This window comes from Cibotium barometz, chromosome 1, assembly GCF_041138505.1.
Source record: "Cibotium barometz isolate CiBa-2024 chromosome 1, ASM4113850v1, whole genome shotgun sequence".
NCBI lineage: Eukaryota > Viridiplantae > Streptophyta > Polypodiopsida > Cyatheales > Cibotiaceae > Cibotium > Cibotium barometz.
In genome coordinates, this window is record NC_141046.1 from 28,383,016 (window position 1) to 28,395,503 (window position 12,488).

Genomic DNA, 12,488 nt, shown 5'->3' on the forward strand with positions numbered 1-12,488 from the left:
TCTATGTTTATTAATTAGTTCAATTACAATTTACAACCATCTCATATTATAATCAAAGATCTCTTACCCCCATAGATTGTGGACCTCAAGCATATAGAGGTCCACGAGGTCTCAAAGCCAACGATGGAAAACCTTGCCTCCGTCTTGGTCCACTATGTGTCCTGCTGCTTGTCAATGGAGCACTCTACGCCCATACTATGTGTCCTGCTGCTTGTCAATGGAGCACTCTACGCCCACACTACCCTAAACATGATCGTGGCACCAACGGCAGTGGGACTGGCTGCTCGGGCGGCAGATCTGTGACACTCCGCTCGTCACTCCTATAAGAAAGTTAAAACAAATAGTTATTAGACGTTAAAATTAACTAGTATAACCTACAAATAGTTATTAGACATTGAAATTAAAACAAATAATTATTAAACATTGAAATAACTAGTAACATACAAAACTTACTTCATACCTATATCACAACGCCTCTATGGAGGCTCCTGGGTGACATAACCAGGCCCTTGTGTACCTCTCCTCTATGTGCTGAACAATTGACCAAATATAAGTATTATAGCCATTTTTAAAAAAATGATAGCTCAAAAGAGACAAATTATAGAAATTATACATACTCATCTGGCTGTGTGGTGCCATGTCCTCCTCCTCCTGATCCCAATCCTATGGCACCACGTCTATCTCTAGATCCTGATCCTCCATGGCCAGCTCTCTAGCTCATGACCCTGACCCTACTCCTCCTCCAACGGATCTAGAGGTGCCCTCGCTAGGGACTATGGGTCACAAGGAGTAAGAGAGTCGAGTCAGGGTAGCCTCCAACTCGTCAACGCTCCAACACAAAATACTCTCCCTTGTCCTCCTCTATCTCCTCTGGGCATTTATGAGGTCATGGAAGACCTAGACAAACAGGCCGACAACATAATCCTGGCCAACCCATTAGCATAAATCCATATATAAAGAAAACACATCATTCATTCCAATCGTCTCCTCCTTCTCAGCATTTCCAGCCATCCGCCGACAACAGCCCAATCTCTATTACTTTATAGCACATCACCATTTTATCATTAGGACACATATTGGAATAGAAGCCCATTCTCTGTACATCATCATTTTTCTTCTATAGTTCACCTCGGGATAGCAACCCTCTGCTCACCATCTCACATCATCGAGATGCGAGTCCTCTCTGCTTATCTTCACCATCGACAACACTCAGGACAACATCCCTCTCTTCTCCTCAACACCTCTCAAGTATTGCAACACCCTTGCAACTAGAGCTTGCACCACTTGAGACAACATCCCTCTCTTCTCCTCAACACCTCTCAAGTATTGCAACACCCTTGCAACTAGAGCTTGCACCACTTGAGACAGCAGCCCTCTCAACTCTTCATCACCATTTAGGTACCATAGCACCCTTGTCACCAGTGTTTGCATCATCAGCATTTCCAACCATCCAACAGCAGCCACACTCTCTGCTATACTGTACAACACATTAGTGTTTTACCATCAGTACACATCTTGGGACAACATCCCACTCTGTGCTGCCGTAGCACATCATTGTTTTTCTTCTATAGTTTACCTCGGGATAGCAGTCCTCTCTGCTCACCATCTCACATCATCGTGACAACAGACCTCTTTGCTCACCATCTCACATCATCAGGAGGTAGCCCTCTCAGCCCTCTCAGCTCCTCACCAACCCTCAGGTATTGCAGCACCGTTGTCACCAAAGCTTTAACCACTCCAGATGACAATCATCTGTGCTCTTCATCACCATTCAGGTACTGTAGCACCCTTGTCACCAGAGTTTAGATCTTCATCACATCATCTTTCGCTGCCCACTACCACCTTAGAGTGCCTCTGCATCCACCAACATGCGAGCCTTCGACACCAACTACCTCACAGAGTGCCTTTGCCTCTCCACTTATCTTCACCATTGACACCACTCATGATGGTAGCCCTCTCTACTTATCTTCACCATTGACACCACTCATGATGGCAGCCCTCTCTGCTCCTCACCAACCCTCAGGTATTGCAGCACCGTTGTCACCAAAGCTTTAACCACTCCAGATGACAATCATCTGTGCTCTTCATCACCATTCAGGTACTGTAGCACCCTTGTCACCAGAGTTTAGATCTTCATCACATCATCTTTCGCTGCCCACTACCACCTCAGAGTGCCTCTGCATCCACCAACATGCGAGCCTTCGACACCAACTACCTCACAGAGTGCCTTTGCCTCACATCAATGCGAGCCTTCATCATCAACAGTGCTTCATCTCTCTGACATCATCTCTACTTCTACACTAGTCTTCTACTTAGATTCTCCTCACATCAGAAGACCTCTTGCACATATTTTCACTCACCATCATATATACACTCACTCACCCATTTCATGTTGTGTTGTTTTGCTCTGATCTCTGATGCATCTAGTCCTTTCATCCTTTTTCTCACATTCTCCTCTCTCGTAATGATCTTAGTAGTCCCATACCCCCAGAGTTAGGAAAGCTCACTAACCTTATAGACCTTGCGCCGGAGCTCAAAGTATTCAAGAGCCTAGATTATTTTTCTGCTTTTAGAAACTGCCTAACTAGAAGAATTCCCACTAAGATTGGAGCTTGCAAAAGCCTCTGATCCCTGTACTTACCTCAAAACAACTTGACTGGCACTATACCAAGCACCTTGGTCACATTGATCTCATTGCAAGAGCTAGATCTAGGGGAAAATGCACTTAGTAAGCCCTTGCCACACACCAAAGCTAGGCTCAATAACCTCACTTGGCTGTCTTTGCAACTCAACAACCTTGATGGTGGTATTACATCCCAAATCACAGCAGCTGTCTAAGTTAAGGACCTTAATCTAGGTCATAAGGATACCTGAAGGCATCACCAACTGTAAGGCTCTAATACTTGTCTACCTCAGTCAAAATCTTCTTACTGGAACTGTATCTTCATAGAGAAGATTTTGGCTGGTGACATCTTGCTAGTCTTTTGTTTGATGGAGGACAATGCGGCGGACCTCTACATGAAGCCTCTACCTCAATAGATGCTCCATCAGCACTCCATCTCACTAGAATTAGCTCCACATCCACCAGGAGCTGAGAGGGGGTGTTAGAAGTCATCTCCTGTCTGTACATATTACTCAGTAGGGAGTGAGGGACATTGTTGTGGGTGTGCCCGCTCGTGTAGGAGTTTCTCCATTTTTTCCTCATTGTCCATTTTTCCTAGTTTTTCTCCATGTGGGGGTGTTGTAGTCTTTTCCTTGGTTGGCTATAGTAGCTTGCTAGCTAGGAGGGCCTGTTTTTTTGCTGACCAACCATAACTAGTCAATATCATGTGCACACCCAATTGGTGTATAGGTGACATGGCATTCTAGGCATTTAAGCATTAATCCAACATTACACAAGCAGTTAAATCAATGTTAACAAGCTTACATCACAATAGTTATAGTGTGTGCAGCATTGTAAGGGGCTATTGCAACACCTATAGCTCCTACACTGTGAGGTCCCTATCCCCACCGCACAAAGAATTCAGGGGTGCTAGTAGCGGAAGTAGCACTTCTTGCGCGGGGCAAGGTCCCACACTCGGGGCCTCGCCCACCAACGGATATCCGGACAAGAGACTAATCCATCGGTTCTTCCAAAACCGAGCCCAAAAAAACTTCCCTTGCTCGGAAAGCACGGGCGATTCCTCCAGGATAACTTTTCTCCAACGTAGTCAAAAGCCTTAGCTAACTGAACTGATCTAACTGAACCCGTAAGTGCCATAGTCAAATCAGGGAAAAGATTATACTTGGATTATAGAGACCAACACTATTTTCCTCATTGTTGAGAGGCACAGCCGTTGATTCTTTTCCATAGAATAATTTTTGTCCGAGATTTGCTTCATCTATCGAACCAGAACAGAATTGAGTCTCAATTTAGGGATCCATCAGTCCAGCCTACTAACCCCATCCAGTCCCATGGGTTCCCAGGCCCCCTAGCCGGATATTCATGCAAACTTAAAACTAGTCACACCACTTATACACCCAATATGAAATTGCGTTTTTCACAGATTCAACAGTCTTTAAAACAATCATTTAATGAAACCATAGTGTCACTGATCATAATCCTCTAATTATCCAGTTGAATCCTTATTTCCAAACATTCCTTCATCGGTGTACCTATGGCTTCATTGGCAACCAGAACGCTCACCCCCTGTCCACTCAGGGGCCTTTTTGATAGTTCCTAGCTCATAGTAACCGGCAAGTATTCACTTTAATAAAAATGGAGTCTCCGTTGAAGATCAGCAAGATCAACCAACAGATCCATATAAAAGAGCCATGGACTCATCCGTTGAGGACCAGCAATGTCAATCAACCAGATCCATGCCCGAATTTAGAAAACAACTCTTACTCCTTGTTCCAATATCTTCCCCGATGTACGTGTGGGTATCTTCAGTGACCCAGAGCCCGAGCACCGTATGGTCAGCACCCTCTAGGATCCTTCTTCACAGGTCACCTAGCGCTTCACTCATAGGCCGCTTCCTTGGTCCCTCATCCACTACTGTACTGGAAGCTCACCATTTAAATCAAACCGAGGCTGGTCAAGACCTCGAGCCGAGACCTTGCTACAGGAGACGTCCTCCGTTGACTCTTCGTGCAGTTGCAACTTTAACAGATAGGTCTCCACGACCTCATTCACAAGACGGTCAAAATGCTTCCCCAGCATTCTTGACATAAAACAGATTTCACATACAAATACAGTTCCAACAATATTTCCATCTTTTCTCATCACTCCACATCCTTTCACATTAGTCTCCATCTTTTCTCATCTTCCCACAATTTTTTTCTTCATCGATCCCTATCACATCACATCATTCCCACACCAAATCACATCCAATCGCATCATCCACACATCAATCCACATCATCCATACATCCATCCACATCAATCTCTATTATCCGCACATCCATCCACATCTTCCATACATCCCTTCACGTCAATCCACATTATCCACACATCAACCATCTACAATACATTCGGCATCTCTGTCTCTCCTCCACTTTCAGCGATGGTTGTATTAACAAGGACCTTAGCAGCATAGCCTCCTTGAAAGGTTGCAAAAATAGTCGACTTGCTAATGAGGATAAATTTTTCTGCATTCTTAGAGACACTAGACAAGCACAAGACCTTAGATAAGGCCTTGAGAGCAAAAAGTTGTAATCCTCCCATAGAGCTAAAACATTGTGGACAACCACAATGTCTTTAGTTGGAATACGGCCCATGTAAGGGGCCAATGCTAAATTAGTTCCAAAGGGATCCCTTGTGCTGCCCTTATTATGATGTGCTCAAGCATCCAACTCCATGACATGCTGCATTCAAACCACATTTTAGTAATTAATCATGCCATGAACAGGACTAAAAAACTAGGGATTATTAACTTCCAAGTGTAGTTCATCAGATGCTATCACATCTGGCTGCTCAATGTTGATTGATGACTTGTTCTCCTCCAATTGTTGAGGAGGCGAATGCACCAAGCTGACTTGGGGAAAGCTGGCTTGTACTTCTTTGAATTCCTCCTCAGCCACCTGACCCTGCTTAGCTTCTTATATTTTCCCTTGAACAAATTGGACACTCTCTAATATCGTATCATCAATTGGTACAAGTTGCTCCATCATGTATTGAGAGGATCTTCTGTCAAGTGGACAATCTAGCTCGATGGCAAGGAGAGACAAGCACTCATCTTGCTTTAATTTAAACATTTTTTCTAAGTCCTGCAAGAAGAGAAACTCCTCGCCATCTACTGCTACGGAGCTAAGCGTACTTAGTGCTAACTCGGGCATATCTGATGCTGCCCCCACTATCTCATCGGCCTCATCTACTCCATAGCCGCCATTACTAAATGACCCTTCTCCACTAGCCCGTGAGGTGGTACCTTTAGCTTTTTCTACCTCTTCGTGTTGTTGAAGAAGAACCAAGGCCAAAGCTTGCTCCACCACTTGATTAAGGAGATTGGGCTTTGGATCTACATCCTTGCCCCCTTAACTAAATCGGCCAATGAAACGTCACCAACCTCAACCTCATTACTGAGACTCTTGTTCATCCAACATGAGAATGAATGTTGAGATCCATAATTGGTGGCCACTCTTGCTTCAAACAAGAGTAGAACCCTCAATCCCTCAAGCCAAAGGAGAGCTTACAAGCTCTATGTAAGTTAATTTTCTTATTTTAAATCTATGGTTTTCTTGATTTTCATGTTTTTACAATTGATTCAAATGCTATGCCTTTGAGGAAAAGGCCAACCCCCTTCTCTTCTTTACATTCCAGCCTTTCTTAATCCTAGAAAGATTCACTAAGGAATGATAAAAAATGAGAAATGGTCAGCCATACAAAGGAGGTTATGGTAAAATTTTCCAGAATTTTGTGGAAAAGAAAGTTTGTTTCTATGTTATTCCAAAAGAGTAATTCCCACCATTTTTGCATCTAAAAGAAATATTCTAATTACTCCATGTACATATTCACCTATGAATATACATGGATATCACTGACATTAATTATTAAATTTGATTTTTATGCATAGAAAGATGCATAAAGGAATTATTTTTATTTCAAAAGTGTTATTCTCATTAAATTTGATTTTTATGCATAGAAAGCTGCATAAAGGATTTTTTTTATTTCAAAAGTGTTATTCTCATTAAAATTGATTTTTATGCATAGAAAGATGCATAAAGGAATTATTTTTATTTCAAAAGTATTATTCTCATTAAATTTAATTTTTATGCATAGAAAGATGCATAAAGGATTTATTTTTATTTCAAAAGTGTTATTCTCATTAAATTTGATTTTTATGCATAGAAAGATGCATAAAGGAACTATTTTCATTTCAAAAGTGTTATTCTCATTAAAATTGATTTTTATGCATAGAAAGATGCATAAAGGATTTATTTTTATTTCAAAAGTGTTATTCTCATTAAATTTGATTTTTATGCATAGAAAGATGCATAAAGGATTTATTTTTATTTCAAAAGTGTTATTCTCATTAAATTTGATTTTTATGCATAGAAAGATGCATAAAGGATTTACTTTTATTTCAAAAAGTGTTATTCTCATTAAATTTGATTTTTATGCATAGAAAGATGCATAAAGGAATTTTTTTATTACAAAAGTGTTATTCTCATTAAAATTGATTTTTATGCATAGAAAGATGCATAAAGGAAATTCTTTTATTATAAAAGCGTTATTCTTATAAAAATTGATTTTTATGCATAAAGAAATTCTTTTTATTTTAAAAGTGTTATTCCTATTAAATTTGATTTTATGCATAAAAAGACGCATAAAAGGATTTTTTATAAAAGTGTTATTTCCACTGAAGTTGATTTTATGCATAAATAGATGCATAAAAGGATTTTTATAAAAGTGTTATTTCCACTGAAGTTGATTTTATGCATAAACAGATGCCAATAAAGAATTTTTATATCAAAATTAGAATTCTCTTAAATTCTATGTTTAAATTCTATGAGTATTTGATAAATGAATAATTAAATACTCTAAGAGAGAAATTTCTATCGTTTTATATTCACACGGATTGTAAAAAGAGAATTCAAGAAATCTATCGAGATCAAAATATTCAGATAAATGATTAATCTATTCCTCATTGGAATTCGTAACTAATTTAGAAATCAGTTAAGTGAATATTCAAAGAACGAAATTCAGTAAAATAGTAACTGAATTATCAAACCTTTTCGAGAAAGATAGTTCAGGAAAAATCTTCTCTGACTCGAACCTTGAATCAGATTATGACCAAGACCAAACAATTTCGTCAGTTTCGAGAAAAGAAAAGGAGTGACTAGTTTAGAAAAATACACTCAAAACTCCTGCCAAATCTGAAACTAAGTTTGAGACCCTTCGAATTGATCTGTGGATCAAGGTTATAGAATTTGAGGAATTTTGGTATGAAATTCAGAATTTCAATCAAGAAGTTTTGGGGATACTAACTCAAGAAATACTCCTTGTATTCAAATGAAAATCAAACTGAAAACTTGCATAGAAATGGGATGTGATGTGAATAGATGTGATGTGAATTAGATAGATGTGAATGAATGGATGGATGTGAATGTGTATGTGAAGAATGGATGTGAAGGTGTATGTGAAGAATGTTAAAATTACAGCAATGTGATGAGCTATGGTGGATCAAATGCTAGAATCAACATCATTAACAAAGAGATTAGATGATAGATGTGATTAGTGAGTAATTAACTAATAGCTTAATGTAGGCATGGATAATAAAAAAACTAGCAAATTCTCATTAGGCCAATGCCTCAATTTATAGTGTTTACATCCAAGCATCTAATCCCACTGATTTCTCCTTGATTCACTCCACCTCTTTTGCTTGATTCTCTCCACCTCTCCCAGAATATCTCCACACTTCCTAAATCTTCTCATGCTACCCTTTATTCTCTCCCAGTAGATTCTTCTCACCTTTTCACAGGTTCTCTCACATTTATAGATTCTCTTTTACAGCCTCTAGCCAAGGGCTTGTTCCCGCATACACCCTATTCACTTGTATATTTCAACACCTCCCCTTAAGTGAATACTCCTAGCACACCTGGACCCTGTACCAAGTTTCCCTCTTACTTGATAGTCTGCGACTAGTGCCTAGCACACCTTCCCTCAAGTGAACAATCTTAGCACACATGGACCCTATACCAAGTTTCTCTCTTACTTGATAGTCCGCGACCAATGCCTTAAGTCCCTAAACTCATAGTCCTTGACACACTCTCTCTCTATGTGTCCAAGGCTACTATAAGTTCTCGTGACCTTGACTAAAGTGCTCACACATACATCTACCACGTGGCCTACATCATTGGTGGCTCAGAGGTGGTTTTACTTTGTTGGGGCAGGTTACATTGGGTTGTGGGGTCTCTCTCTCTATCTCTCTCTCAGAGATTTTCACATGGCTCCTGACTCTTTGGAGCCTCACATCTTCTCTTGTCTTCAGTCTTCTTGTCGTGGCAGCTTCTGACTCTTTGGAGCCTCACATGGCTCCTGACTCTTTGGAGCCTCACATCTTCTCTTGTCTTCAGTCTTCTTGTCGTGGCAGCTTCTCTTCACGCGTCCATGTCTTCCTCTTCTTCCAGTCTTCTTGTTGTGCTAAATTCTCTTCTCGTATCCATATCTTCCTTCAATGCTTTCTTTAGCTTTTCTTCTTGGTGTGGATCCTCCTCTTGGAAAGAGATGCTCTTCTTCTTTCATGGCTTGGGCGAGCTTGTCTGTTAGTTCTTCTTGCTCCATGTGAGCAACATGTTTAAATGTTTTGTTGACAGTTCTTTTGGGCTTTTGATATTTATCTTGTATCATTATGCAATGCAAACCCAAATCTATGTGGGAGGTCTTACCTCTTGCCTTATTCTGGACAAGGGCAGTGTCTGATCCCGTTTTTACACTGATGTAATGTGCCCAATACATAATGCATATAGCATTCATTCTTATGCACATTCCCAAATGCGACTGTGGCTATGAATTATCTGATCTGAGGCCTTAGACTTCAAATGAGCTCAAATCCTTTCAAGGCCATCAATAGCAATTAGTCTAGTAGAGGATTAAGCTAAGAAACATAAGATTTGACCAAACATTGAATGCTTAATCTCTGTTTTACCAAAGTCACCTGTAGATTTGATGAAGAGCTTGGATCTCACTGTAGACTTGATCAAATCAAATTCTGACTTCACCAGCTTGTAGAGCATGCTTGAAAACCCTCAAGGCTAAGAGGAATTAGACCCATTTGATTGGATGAAGTAGAGATCTTATTTTCCACTCAAAAAAACAGGCGCCAGTGAATCTGTAAATTTTTGGAGTTCTAGGCGACAGTTTGCGCTTCTGATTAGATTGGCTGGAGCACCATTGAAGTGGCTATATATGGCTAGAAGGGTTTGGGCTAATTTGATGTGTGCAAGAAGAGGGAGCTCCTCCACTGGCTGGGGGTGCAGAGGTTAGTTGAAAAAGAGGGAAAAATATTAATTAGCTACTAATCCTAATTAGCAAAGTGATTAGCAAGATAATGGGCTCACAAATTGATGGATTCTAGGCTTGGCTCTAATACCATGTTAAAATTACAGCAATGTGATGAGCTATGGTGGAGCTAGAATCAACATCATTAACAAAGAGATTAGATCATAATTAAGATGTGATTAGTGAGTAGTTAACTAATAGCTTAATGTAGGCATGGATAATCAAAAACCAGCAAATTCTCATTAGGCCAATGCCTCAATTTATAGTGTTTACATCCAAGCATCCAAGCATCTTATCCCACTGATTTCTCCTCAATTTATAGTGTTTACATCCAAGCATCTTATCCCACTGATTTCTCCTTGATTCACTCCACCTCTTTTGCTTGATTCTCTCCACCTCTCCCAGACTATTGAAGAATATCATCAGGCATTTGCTGTTCTCCTCAAGTACTCACCACCACTAGACAAAGAGCAACTCATGGCCAGGTTCATTCAGGCAATGAACGAACTTTTAGACACCCTGGTCAAGAATACCAAGCCAGTTTCCATGGTTGAAGCTGTAAGCATGGCGAAGGACTTCACCAAAGCCTTCATCGTTAAAGTCCTGCCAAAGCCATCTCCCTCATCCTTCAAGAGATTCCAAATACCGAGAAGTTCTTCCAACCTTCCACCTCCAAAGAGACACCAAGGTCCCAACCAAAATTTGGAGAAAGGAAGTTTCAGGAATGAAGGAAGGCCTTTTCCTCAAAGTTCCTTCTCAGGAACTCTGGCTCTTTCAAAAATGTAGAGGGAAGAACTTCGAAGTGAGAACATGTGTTTTGGTTGTGAGGTATTTGGGCACACCAGCTCAAGCATTGCCCACCTCCTTCTGTGGGCCAAGGAAGCCAGGGTCCTAGAGTTTAGAGACAGACTCCTTCGTATCAGTCCAATCAAGGTCCCCCGTGCCAAAATCAAGGTAACCCCATAAGAGTGCTAGCTCAACCTGCAGCCTCCATGCAAAGCAGTCTTTGAACTCCCTCCTAGAATTGGAGAAACCAAAGAGAGTTCCACTTCAGGCTGCAGCAGCTAGAGCCGTCACTATACCTGAGGAAGTGGAGGAAGAAAAAGGACAGATCTATGCTGCAATTGAGCATCAATTGAGCATCAGGGAAAGAATCATCCAGTAGAGTACCAAGGTAAGCAATTGAAGCTTTTGATTGATTCAGGTAGTACTCATTCTTTTATTTCCCCAATTGGTGTCGCAATGGTTTCTCCATGCCACCTTGGCTGTTTCCACTATCTTCAGCCTCGTGAGAGCCATTTTGCTCCTCTTGTTTTTTGTAACTGGTGACATCAAAATATTCCTCCATGGCTTCGACCCACTTTTCCACAACCTCGCCCCAAGTTCTCAGCTTCACCCTTGAAGGGACCTAGCTGAGTTCTGTGAAGGGCCTTGCGAATGTTGGGGTCAAGATCTTCCTCAATCAGTGAGAGGATCAAGCTGTTGGCCACGGTTCACTCGCCTCATGATTTTGCCAAAATTGATACATTATTAAATTTTTATTTTGATTTCGTCTCAACAAGATCCTAAGACTTAAGAGGTTTGAAAAATAATTGCTTAAACAAGATAAAGGATCTTATTGGAGATCTATGACATATATTGGAGTAATAGATCTTGCTTCTTCAATTCGTCATATAATAACTAATCATTTATATAATAGGTAATTTTTCCACAAAACATTTCTTTATTTATATAAAGGTTGCAATATGTACATAGAGTATCTCGACTTTAGAAGTCAAAACCTCCTCGGGAAATGCATAAGATGGTGATACTCATGGGATACAGATATGCCTCGATACAAATGTTTCCTCAATGCCAAAGGAGCAGTACTATCTTACTCTTTGGATTAAAGCGGCTAAGAAGTCTATAGATGTGGTAGGAAAGTCTGATATCTCAAGGCATAGGGTGATATAGAATAACACCATGAATCACTTTTAGCCTCATCAGAATCATGGCCAACGAGTAATTTTCCCTCAACATCACGCACTGGTCGATCGCAAGAGGCGTGGACATACTTCCCTGCAAACCACTTGTGTTGCCGTCTCTCCGCTGGGTCTGGGAAATATAAATCCTTGAAATGGCTTGTGAGTCTGGCTCGGCTCGTTCGTGAAAGATCACTGTCCCCTCCGCGCAACGAATTCAGGGGTGCTAGCAGCGGAAGTAGCACTTCTTGTGCGGGACAGGGTCCCTCACTCAGGGCCTCGCCCAACGGATATCCGGACAAGAGACTAATCCCTTGATTCTTCCAAAACCGAACCCGGAACAACTTCCCTCGCCCCCAAAAAGCACGGGCGATTCCTCCAGGATATTTTTACTCTAACATAGTCAAGAGCCTTAACTAACTGAACTGATCTGATCGAACCCGTACGTATCATAGTCAGATCAAGGAAAAGACTTGCACTTGGATCATAGAGACCAACACTTTTTTCCTCATTGAGAGGCATAGCCATCGTTGATTCTTTTCCATA